The following is a 12,190-nucleotide window of genomic DNA, read 5'->3' as shown; positions in this document are numbered from 1 at the left end:
GATTTCTTCTCTGCGTATTTGCTTGTCTTGGGAGTATAGTCTGGAGTTAAACTCTGCGAAAGCATTGTTGATATCCTGTTGTGACTTATATTTTGTCCCGCTTTCGTCTGTGATCTCTGTTGGAAGGTGTCTTGGCTGTTCGCGTTTGCACAACCAGGCTAGTAATCTGCCTGGTTTATCAGCTTCCTTGTGGGCCCTGGCAGTGTTCGTTGTGAAGTCAAATTTGGGTAACCTGTCCCAGGCTGTGCGGCATTCGTCGCAAATTTCTTGCAGAGTCGCTTCTACCTCCGGGGTGGCGTCAGAGCAGGTCTCAAGGTGCGTTATTTTGGCTTCTCGTTCCTCTAGCACCGATATCAGGTGCTTCCGGATGCCTCCCGCCCCTGATGTCACTACCTTCATAGCCTCTCACAGCATACTCCAGCTTGATACAGATCCTTTGTTATCTATGTAGTCCTCTAGTTTGGTAGCAAGGTCTTCTCTGAATTCATGATCAGTGAGAGCTGTGGTGGGCTTTATCCATGTCGGAATCGGTCCGGGGGGTCCCCTTAATTTCCATTGCATGATTAACAGTGAGTGATCAGAGATCGATCTACCTAGGTATGCTGTTGTGTCTGCCACTGAGATTTTTTCTCTGTCGATGAACAAATATTCAATCCTTGTGTGGATCTTGTGTGGGGCCAAGTAGAATGAGTAACTTCTCTCGGTAGGGTGTTGTTCTCTCCAGATGTCCACCAGGTTGAGGTGTTCCAGCATGTCGTTAAATGCTTGGGTGGCAGCGTTATGTGGTTGTTGAGGGGGTGCAGGTCTGTCCATGGTTCCGTTAATGACGCAATTGAAGTCGCCTCCCCATATGAAGGTTCCTTCCCTGTGGTGTGCCATTTTGGCGCATAGTGCTTTGAGGTGTGAGGGTATTCCATAATGCGGAAAGTAGGAGTTCACTAGGCAGACCGCAGTGTGCTGGATGGTTCCCCACATTATTAGGTACCTGCCTTCTATGTCGGCCTCCGTGCCTAATAGTTGGAATGGTACGTTCGGGTTCACCCACGTGAAAACCCCTCGAGCATAGCTAGAGTAGGGTGCTCCTTTCCCGGTGCCTCGCCATCGTTCTACCAGCTTGGATGAAGACTCCTCCGACAGGTGGGTCTCTTGAAGCATTGCGATCGAGATCTTCTTTCTGCGGAGATAGGATTGAATCTGATTCCTTCTTAAGTATGAACCCATCCCTCGTACATTCCACGTCATCACTTTCAGTTGTGTTGCCATTGGGATGGAGTGGTGTGCCCTTTGTGTCTACCCATTCTGATATTTCTCAGCGGTCGCTGATTTCCCTCAGTCTTTCCCCGTTCTCGGCTCTTAGTTCTGATCTTGTTCAGGGTCTGTGGTAACCCTACCCTCTGCCTTATTGATTGTGGTGGTGTGTAACCAGTGGAACATTTAACAAAACTGGAACTGGTGCGCCCAGCGACTGCATTCTTCTTGCGGTGCTCAGGTGCTCTCGCGCCGTCAGGACCCATCCGGGTATCGGGCTCGAGTGGGGTCGGTCAGGCAACTGGCCTGTCCTGGTCTGTTCGTGGGGGATGAGTCCTTTGCTTGGTGCGAGGCCAAGCGAGGGCCGCATCTGTTTGGCTAACTATAGTGCAGGTTACTTCCTTGGTTGCAGATTGCCCATGTTTGCATTGGGGTTGCGATGCAGCAGTTACTCGTGTTTCATGCGTGCTGGTAAATGGTTTTCCTCATTTGTCCTTGGGGTGGGTGTCTCCGCCTTCTGCGAGGTTGTTGTCTTCCATCCACATATTGGCGGCTGTTGGGGACTCTAGGAAGATCGCACGACCCTTGAAGATGACCTTTAACCTCGATGGGTAAAGCAGCATGTATTTTAGGTTTATTTGCCGGAGCCTGACCTTAATCGGCACAAAGGAGTTTCTCTCCCTTTGCACCTTTGGGGTGTAGTCTGGATAAATAGTTATTTTGGCGTTGCCACATTCTATGGGGCCCCCCTCCCTGGAGTACCTCAGGATGGTTTCTCGGTCCTGGAAATTGAGTATTTTGCCGATTATCGGGCGAGGATGTGAGCCAGGGGGGGTTTCTTTTGGGGGGACCTGTGTGCCCTTTCAACTGCGAATCCTTGTGTGAGTTTTTCTGCACCTATTTCCTGTTGTAGCAGGGACTCTATGTATGCTGTTGGGTTCGGGCCCTCGTTGCCTTCTGGTACTCCCAGTATTCTGATGTTGCCCCGTCTGGCCCGTCCCTCATCCTCCTCGGCCCTCGCCTCGAGAATGGCAACTTTCCTCTTGAGGTCCACAACCTTGGCCTTTAATTGAACAGTGTCTTCTGTTGTCTCCCTTATGGTTGCTTCAGAGTTTGTCACTCTTTCTGTTAAGTTCCTGGCATCTTGACGCACCAGCTGGATATCAGATCTAAATTCGTCTCTCTTTGAGTCTATGTATGTGCGCAGCTATGCTATGGCTTCTAGCACTTGGGATTGACTCTCAGTGGAGTCAGCTCTTTTTGTTTGTATAGGTTTCAGTGGAGTCAGCTCTTTTTGTTTGTATAGATTCGGGAGTGGAAGGGTGCGAGTTGGTTGAGTTCTTCGTCTTAGCAGTGACATAAGTGTCCATTGTAGCAGGTTTCGTTTTACTTCTGGTGGCCATGTTAAAGTCTCAATGCTGTGGCGCTCAGCTTGTCTAGGAAGGATCGTGCTTCAACTCCCACTGTTAGTCCAGTTGGAAGGTCTTAGGGTCTGGTAAATGTGTTGGGGTTAATCTGTTGCGGTTCTTTGTCAAAATGTGAGCCACACGTGACTTGCAGCGCCTGCAGCGCTGCAGTTTGAATATGCCAAATGGTTCAGATGTCCCTTTAGTGCCGCGGCGTGGCTCAGAGAATGCCCACGCCAGGGGGACTGGTGTTTCCCGCAACCGTGTGGGATCAATGTCCTCTTTCCCCTAATGAGTTCTGAGGGGGAGCACCATGGGCTTGTAGTTGAAGTGCTTTGAGGCACAAAACAGGGTGGTGACTTCTGAGGCCCCTCTTTCAAATTATGTGCCCCCCCAGGCCTCCTCACCTCAGGGTAGTCGGCTTTTCTCCCCCCGGCGCTCGTCGATGCAGCAGTTAATCGGGAGGCAGGGGGCCCTTGTTCTCCCGATGCAGCGTCTCTTCACGGTTTCCCGATGTCGCTCGCAGATACGGGCTTTTCTTTAGTCCGATGTGCGCTCTGGCACACATCCGTCAGGCATGGGCATCTGTAGGGGTGATCGTGCCTGGCTTCCCCGGCTGTGCCCTTCGTTGATGCCCGGCGTATTACGGGCGGAGCTCCCTCTTCTCACGAGGGCGGCCGCCGACACTAGTTTGTTGAGCAGTCTAAGCTGCTGGGGTTAAGGGAGCCACTGCAGTGGTTCCCATTCACCGCGGTCACAGTCCCAGCCCGTCTCTCCCCATGCGAATGCTGCGGTGGGGGTAGCTGGCCGCTACTTCTCGGGTTGCGGTGGCGTCATGCGATGGCCGCCATCTTAGGTGCAGACGGAGACGGGGGTAGGGGAGTACGGACGAGTTTACGAACGTTCCGTAACTCCGATTCTTCCACCGAATCACTGTCCCGTGCTGGGATTCGGTTCCTACGCCGTCGTGTTTGATTGCCACATCGAAGGAGTGTCTGCATCCAACAGAAAAGGATCAAGATGCGGCGTCTCGGCCGGAGCTCGGCGCCTCAGCCTCTATCCACCATAAGCTCCAGGCCACGCCCCCCTCAGGTATGGCTTATGTTTAAATATTTAACTATCACCCGGATGGTAATACATTATAATTGGGCAGTTCTGGAACAGAGGTACATATTTTAAATGTAGCCTCTGTGCTGCAGTGACTTTGATGTCAGCCCATTTGTCAACAGGGCACCTGTGAACTCTGAACCTGCTCTGTGCCAATGGAGACTAGGTGCTGAGGATCAGGATATTGATGCAGCAGGGCACAGATGTACACTATGCTTTTGGCATGGAGTTTGATTAAAGGGGTATCGGGTTAGCACACCACCCTTTCTGAAATAGAATTAGCTGCATCATTTTATTATCAATACAAATTTAAAAAACAGGGATTGTACACCCATGCCAGATGACAATCCTTTACAACCTTCTGATCTCGACAAAACCCACTGCTGAACCTAACAATCCCTCCTACTATAGACCGTTCTCTCTTCTATCTCACTACTCCAAAATCCTCCAGCATACTTTGTTGAACTGCATCTTCAACAACTTTTAGACAAATTCTCTGTGTGACCCCCTCAAATCAGTTATCCACAGTAGACACTACAAAGAAACGTATCTGATCCATGTCTCTATCTTTTTACTACTGTTCACAACTCACATCTCACCTCTGTCCTTATTCTTCTCGATCTATCAGCCGCCTTTGACACTGTGGATAATCCCTCCCTCCACCAAACTCTCTTCTACCTTGGCTTCAGACCAATGCACACGAGTCCCTTACCGCTCTGACAACTACTTTTCCATATCTTGGCACTCTAATGCCTTTTCCCCATTCCCTTTCCAGCTGGTGTTTCACAAGCACCAGCCCTGGTCACCTTCTTTTTCATGCTTTGCACCTCCTTGCTGGATAAACTAATGTCATGCTTCAGTTTCTCTTGCGACCTCTTTGCCTTTAAAACGCTGGTCTTCTTCTCCTTTCCCTCCTTCCACACAGACATCTCTGAGCAGACCCCCTCTCCCATCCTCCTAGCCTCATGAATCCCTAATTACATGGCCCACGTTGGTGTTCTCTTTGGCAGTGTACTTAAACTATGTAACATCATCACGTCATCACATAACATCTCGGGAGGATAGCTCAGGGGCAACGTGCTCGCCTTGGAAGCAAGATGACACGGAGCACCACAGGTTCAATCCCCGGATCCGTGCTTAGAAACCTCTGAGTATTAAGCGCGTTATAAATAACCAATCATATCATTTCCATTGCTTCTAAATGTCATGAAGATCCACCAGCATCTCACCCACCACTCTGGCAAAGCTCTAATCCCCACCATAATCATCAGTAAACTTAACTGCTACTCCAGTGCATGCCTGGGCCATTTCCTATACTCTTTTTCTCCCCTCAACAAAATACTCAATTACATGCTCGCTTTTCAAACTATTTCGATCTTCTCCATCCTCGGCGTACTGTCACCGGTAGCTCTCCATGAAAAATTGCTCTCTCTTCAAGTTTATACTCCCTGTTTTAAAAGATATCCATGGCCTATCCCTTTTGCCCCGCTATCTGGCTGAGCCCATCTGCACCTTCTCTCCTACTCCAGAACTCCACCCTCAAACCCTAAACAACCTTGCTGTGCAATGTCCCTCCCATCTTTGCGCCGCCTCCACTCCTTCTCTCTACTGGCCCCCCTTCGCTGGAATGCTCTACTCCTTGGCATCGTATCAGTGCAATGATAAAATTATTCAAGACAGGCCCAAGCTCCGCCTACTAGCCAGTGAAGGGACATCCTCTTAACTCCCAGCATGTCCACCCCCTGAACTCTCTACCTGCCCTAACCTGGTGCTCCCAACTGTCACCATTTAAATAGGTATCACCTTAAACTACTTTGCGCTCTCCCTGCGTGAACATCCTACACACCCCAACCTGCTGCTTAAATATACAAATATGTATTTGTGTAACCACTGGCCCAAGATCACATGTAAACTATATTTAAGCATGCCTCTCAGTCTTGAGATGTCGCTGTGTTATGCTTCCACACACTACTCCCACATGACCTGGCTCGCCTACAAGCACGCTGTAACTCTGCACAGGCACACTGAAAAATGACTGACTCCGATTTCTGCTTTTGTTGTTGTTGTTGCCTTCCGTGAGACCTAACTACAAATTATTGAAAATGTCACTCTCTCCCGCTGTGTTTTCTTCTGTAAACATTCGTAAGGGTGTCTCAAAAAATCTGTACCAGTCTGCAGGCTACAAAGCTTAGACATGTCCGGGCGAAGGCTTCTGGTAACAGGGTGGATCCTGGTAGAGTTTACCAACTAACCCAAGGGCACGAGAAAGGAGTAGGTTAGGCCTGTTCATTATGTCACCCCAGAAAGAGTGAGGGAGTAAAAGCATGCAGCTCAGAATAGAGAAAGCAGGGCTGCAGTTCCCTGCTTGCATGCAGTGTTAGCAGCAGGACTGCTGGAGGCAAACAGGGCCGAAGCCACACTGGCAGCGGTCCAGGATAGTGCGGAGATACCATAGCAACTGTCAGTGTTCTACTGTCACCTCATTGGCCACCCACTTCAATATCCGGTTCCCCTCACAAGCACTTTTGGATTTCTTTCAATATCTAGCTTCAGGGGTGTTGCTAGGTCTGGAAAAGATCAGGGGCTAAGCTAATGTCGAGACTGGCGGGATTCGAGGCTAGCTATAGCCTTTTGGTTGTAGGCCCTGAGCTTCTATCCGGGCTACAACCAAAAGTCCCGGAGCTATAGCCCCCTCACCCCCCCTAGCAACGCCTCTGTCTAGCTTCGCCCACTGCGACCATATTGATCAAGTTACATTAGTCACATACCACATGGCCTAGTCCGTGAAGCGGATGGAGATATTCTGCCTTTCCTAGCCCTCAAGAAGGGGTTATTCAACTCCCCAAGGCAAATAACCGATCCAGTGGCACGGCTGGAAGAAACCCTCTATTCACCGTCAATTGCGCATTATGTAGAATATGAGCGGAGTTGCACAGCCACTAATGAATGTCTCATTCACACGTGCTCATAATTTAAAACTAAAAAAAATATCGATGACAGCAGATTTTTCATAGATGTTTGCACACTGTTCTGCTTTCGGTCTGTGCCCTGGAGGCCTCCACGCACATCAATCATGCGCATGCGCTCTGCGCCCGACGACCGGATGATGTGTTTGTCTGCACAGCAGGAATTTCCTGCCACCTGAAAGAGCCCTCTTCTGCCGCCGTTGTGATCAAATAGAGCAGAGCCCCGTGCCAGCAACTTGAATCCACCAGCCAGAAGACTGCGGTATTCTTGAGCCGCTCCAGGTTCCAAATGGAATTCGGAAGCCTGGAAGGGAGGGGGGGGGCTGGAAACGGGGCTGAGAGCTGGAAGAGACGTGCAGATGCTGCTCTGTGCCATGGGGTCTAATTGGAATAAAGTCATTCCTACCGAACCGAGTCTCCGCTCCATGTCACTTCATAGACATAACCAATGCAGAGGCGTAGCAGAGTAGGGCCTGAGGGGGCCAGGCCCAACCAAAATCTGCAAATGCCCACTCAGCAGCGCTGTGTAGACATCTACAGATGTTAATGTCACAGTGGTGGGCCCAACTACATTATCTTCAGGCCCCACTTGTTGGCCAATCCTGGCTACACCTCTGAACCAATGGCAGACTAAAGCCCAGTTAAGCCTAGCATACTAGCCGCCCTATTTGGCAGGTGTCACCAGAGGTCGAAGCGGTCGGGAGCGGTGCTGCCATACTTTTTATTTTTAAGTTTCACTGTTCCTATACTTCTTTTTTTAAAAAAAAAAACGTTCTGGAATGGTTTTGTTTTAAAATAAAAGTGTAGGTAGAAGTTGAAGCTTGCACTCACTGCACTGCACATTCCCATAAACCGCAGGTGCGTTTGTTTGGGGGTTTGGATTGTGTGTGGAAGGGGGCGCAGGGATGGGGGTTGATGGGGAGCGGGGCAGACCAGTGGGAACATAGTTCCACTACTTCTTTTCGTACAATTCGACCACTGGGTGTCACTAGCCCTGGAATTGGTTCAGACTCGTGGCCAAGCCCAGACTCCTCCATAGATCTCAATGGGCTCGCACCTGCCAACAACAAAAGCCTCTCATTTGGTTGGCAGGCATGCTATAAGAATTGCTCATACCACAGGCTTTGACGGAGCTGCACTGGAAAATGAGGTCAGACTTGTCTTTATACCCAGCAGCATCAACATCACCAGGGTCCCCGGCTGGTTTGTAGCTACATCTCCTATATGACCACACGCTCCCTGCCTCCATCAAGTCATTGCCTGCCTCAGTAGACACGCATACTGTGCAGAGACACTTTTCTAATGTCTGCAGAATCTGCCTCCTCCAGTTAGCCCTCCAAACCAATACCTGGGGTACAGGTTACAGTGAGCCCTACACTCCCTTGTAATTATAATTTGTTTATTTATTACGCGCCTAATATTCTAAGCGCAGACCTGGGAATTGAATCTTTGTTGCTCCAAGTCATCTTGCTTCCAAGGCGAGTGTGTTGCCCCTGAGCATTTCCCTAAAATAAACACTTTACCCCGACCCCAAAAGGGAAGGGTATTTGTCACGTCACCCTCTCTCATAAATCCGGTGTACAATATGACTGCTCAATTTGACCAAGTATCAGTCCTCCATAGGAGGGAGGGTCTCCAGGACTGTGTCTTCAGTAAAAAAAAAAAAAAATAGCCGACAGCAGCATTCCCCCTTTCTATTTCAAAAGGAATAGAAAATTGGCCCCACCACCCTTAACCCTTCCTCCTTCAACGTTCTATACCCCTATTCCATACCCCTTGGATAGGTGGGTAAATGCAGAGGAAAGTGCCAGCTTTTCTTGTAGGCAGCATTCGAACACTGGCATAGAGAACTAGTACGGGACTGCGCCAAGAAAGAGTTTCTCTCAGTGTAACAGAGATTACCAGTAAATAAACAGAGCATTAACACTTCATCCCTATTCCTTGTCATAATTCCTAATACCGAGCATTTAGCCAGCTGCAAGCCCTGCATTTCTGTCATATAACCCAGGGCGTCAAACACTATGAGGTGTGCCCAAGGGTTGTCTTCTTTCCCCAGGTCTCTGCCTTGAGGGAAAAAAGAGACACTTGGCATTAGATTCCAGAGGAGCCATGCCACTGGCTACCCAGGAACCTAGATCACATTTTCCTAGCATAGCACATCTGGCAGATTGTTCTGTTAAGGGGCTTCTATAATGCACCCATCTACAGCTTGAGCTACTCCTTAGTCTGTGGAAGGGGAAGGGAAGAACGGGGAAAGATAAGAAGCGGCTAAGGGCTGTGAAGAATGACAGGCAATGGGTGGGGAATGCAGCAAAGGGAGGAGAGTGATTGTAGTCATATGGTTGCGTGTAGGTCCTTTGGGTGGACCATGTGTCATTTATGAAGATGGTGTAATATATGCCTGGGTTTAGTTCAAGCTCATTTAGCTATGTTTACTAAAACATGGTAATGGAGTCCATGCTGCAATTTGAGTGATTCATCAACAAATTAATTAATATTTTCAACTGATACTTGTATCAATCCAGAGTGTCCCAACACAAACCAACACAAACCTGAATACAGTCACTTCTTTTCTCAAACAGGAAAATATGTAGTCACGCACAATAGGAAAAGCACACAATGCAAGCATTTTTAAAGCTAAAAACTGTTATTACACTGCATTTCAGGAAGAACCCAAGGGTCATTCTTTCAAGAACACAAGCAAAATTTTAAACAAGGTGTGAATTAGTGAAAGAAATAGTGAAAAGCCAGGAATTATGCTAGTGAAGACAATGAAATCAGCAAAGGTCTTATGGATAGAAAAAGGAACCAAATGCTGATTTCAATGAAGAGGGAAAACAAGATACAATTTCAATCATCCATTTTTTCTTGAAGATGATAAAGATGCAGTTAGTAACATGTGATACTAATAGAGGGGTAAACAAAAACACAGTTTCAATCGTCCATTTATGCTTTAGGAAGTACAGCTAGTGACATCTAAAGCTGCACTGCACCGCAAAACACAATATTCAATTGTCAAACTTAGTTTTTAAGAAGTCTGACTAGTGACATCTAAAACTGTGCAAGATATTTATAAACATGAGGCATGCTGTTTCTATGTCCCAGTGCAGGTCTGTCTACCATAGAGCACTAGGGCACAACTCCGGTGGGGATAGTGCGCGCTACAAATATCCATTAACATTAACATTTAGCTATGTTTGGCATTTCCATGGGATAATATTTATATAATGTTCTTACAGTGTTTGGTTGCATGATGGGCTCAAGAAGTTATCGAACTGACTAGTTGGACTGGTAGAGGCTTTTGATTCAGTTTGTTATTAAAATACGACAGTTGATTAGATATGGAATAATAACTGCCGGGCAACTGCCGGGCCTGGGCCAGGAGTGGCTCAGACAAGACCATGTGGACGTCGAAATGCGTTTGGAGAACTTTGGGGGTAGGAAGGGAGCGTGCTGGTCTGAGGATATTGTTCTAGGAGATACTGCAAGCCGGGCGCTACATTAAGAAGGATTAATTGAGTGTAAAATCAAAAAGATTACACTTGATTACTATGGTTCATTCTTAAGGATTTAATAATGACTGGACTAACAGTCGATTAACTGCTAGGCTACTTCATCCTTCAAGTTGATCCTTAATGGTAGTAAACGACTAATAAGAACTTACAATTTTTACAATGCTAAATTATAGATTCTCATTAGATAGCGAATGCATTAGAGAGGAACTTTTAGTTCAGACAGGTTTCTTGTGGTCTGAACAGAGCTAGCCTGAGGTTGCGTTCTTATTGATTTATTTCATTTGTTATACGCGCCCAGGACACGAGGTATCACAGCGCTAGATTACATACAAGTAAAGCATAAGTAGTTACAGTACAGTACAAGGTTTAGGTTCACAGTGGTTACAGAGGTAATCGTGCATATTTGTTAAAAAGTGAGATTTTGATTTGTTTGCAAAATGCGCGGTAGGATGGTTCATTCCTGTTTGCGGGGGGAGCGTGTTTCATAATGTGGGAGCGATTACATTGAAGCAGGAGCCCCCTGATCGTTTTCTGGTAAATCGAGGTGTAATAAGTGAGATGGAGGAAGTTGCGGGTAAGGTTCGCAGATTGGGTTTTATGGAGATGCGGTGCATGAGATGGGGGGCTGTGCTGTAGAGGCAGCAGTGACTGGTGGAGAGTATTTTAAATTCAATGCATGCTTTGATGGGAAGCCAGTGGGCTTCGCCTCTGATTTGGGAGATGTGCTCTGAGCGTTTGAGGCCCCAAACTGCTCTGAGGGCGTTTTTCTGTGTGAGTTATAGTTTGAGATTCTTGGTGGAGGTCCCTGCTAGGATGGCATTGCAGTATTCAAGTTTGCTACCGACAGTTTCTCTAGCAAGAGTGAGGCAGTTGCTAGGGGTGAGGAATTTTCTAGAGAGATTGAGGAGTTTAGTGGAGTGTACGGCGGAGGAGGCCATTGCTTTCACATGTTTGTTCAGGCTGTGGTTCGGCATTTAGGTGGACCCCTAGTGTTTTGACATGGGTAGAGACAGGGATACTGTTTCCGTCGATGATGATGGAGGTGTAGGCAGAGTCAAGATGTTTGAGATGGTGGGGGTGAGCTGACAAGGAGTACCTCAGTTCTATCATCATTAAGGCAGAGGTGGTGGCCACCCAGGCCTGTAAAATGCTGTAGATGTGATTGATGTTTGCGCAGTCGAGTTTGTACGTGCCAGAGAGTTTGAGGAGGATCTGGGTGTCATCAGCAAAATTTGTGTAAGGGATATTGAGGTTGTCAAGGTGATCAAACAGGTCCTTGGTGTACGTGTTGTAGAGCGTGGGGGAGACACAGCAGCCCTGTGGGACAATGAGTCTACCATGCCATTACCCGAGGTCCTACTTTATTATGCTGGTGAACCATCTAATGTTTCACAGTTGGTGTTATATATATATGGTTTATTAAAACCTTTATACAAAATATAGTCACTCTTACATATCAGTTCATTCGTTATATTTGACATAACATCATAACATTAAAATACATTACTTGCAGCTTCATTTTACAACAGCTCATTAAAATGCAAAGACTTAATTCACATCAAATAATCCATCCACAGCATAATAAACAACCTAAAACAAGCATCATCCTAGACAAAAAAATGTATATCCATAGACGAATTCTAACTACCCAATTGCCAACTTTCTCCTTAATCGTAATACATTTTCTTAGTAAAGTGTATTAGTGCAATACATTTATTTACTGGGTTTCCCAGTAAGAACTGAAACCAAAATTAATTTGAAGTCAAAAATTAATTTGCAGTGACAATTGTATGCTCCAAGGCAAAACAAGCAAAAAATTGATGGGACAAATCGCGCTTATACGGACACTCCAAAATTAAGTTATTCCAGGTGTCTAAAAACTCTTGCGTCCTACAGAGGCAACAATATCCCTCTCCCTTGACAACCCTTTCCTCGGGCCCCAAGTTTC

The 12,190-nt window shown here is 47.2% G+C and overlaps 1 protein-coding gene across 1 annotated transcript in view; it reads right to left on the bottom strand.

Annotated features, from left to right (window-relative positions):
- KLHL6 (kelch like family member 6) overlaps positions 1-12,190 on the bottom strand; it is a 665,920-nt gene that overhangs the window by 59,635 nt on the left and 594,095 nt on the right. The window lies entirely within an intron of this gene.

This window comes from Ambystoma mexicanum, chromosome 10 (assembly GCF_040938575.1).
Source record: "Ambystoma mexicanum isolate Mex_15411 chromosome 10, UKY_AmexF1_1, whole genome shotgun sequence".
Lineage (NCBI taxonomy): Eukaryota > Metazoa > Chordata > Amphibia > Caudata > Ambystomatidae > Ambystoma > Ambystoma mexicanum.
The sequence above is the reverse complement of the archived record's forward strand: the minus strand, read 5'-3'. Positions and strand labels throughout refer to the sequence as shown.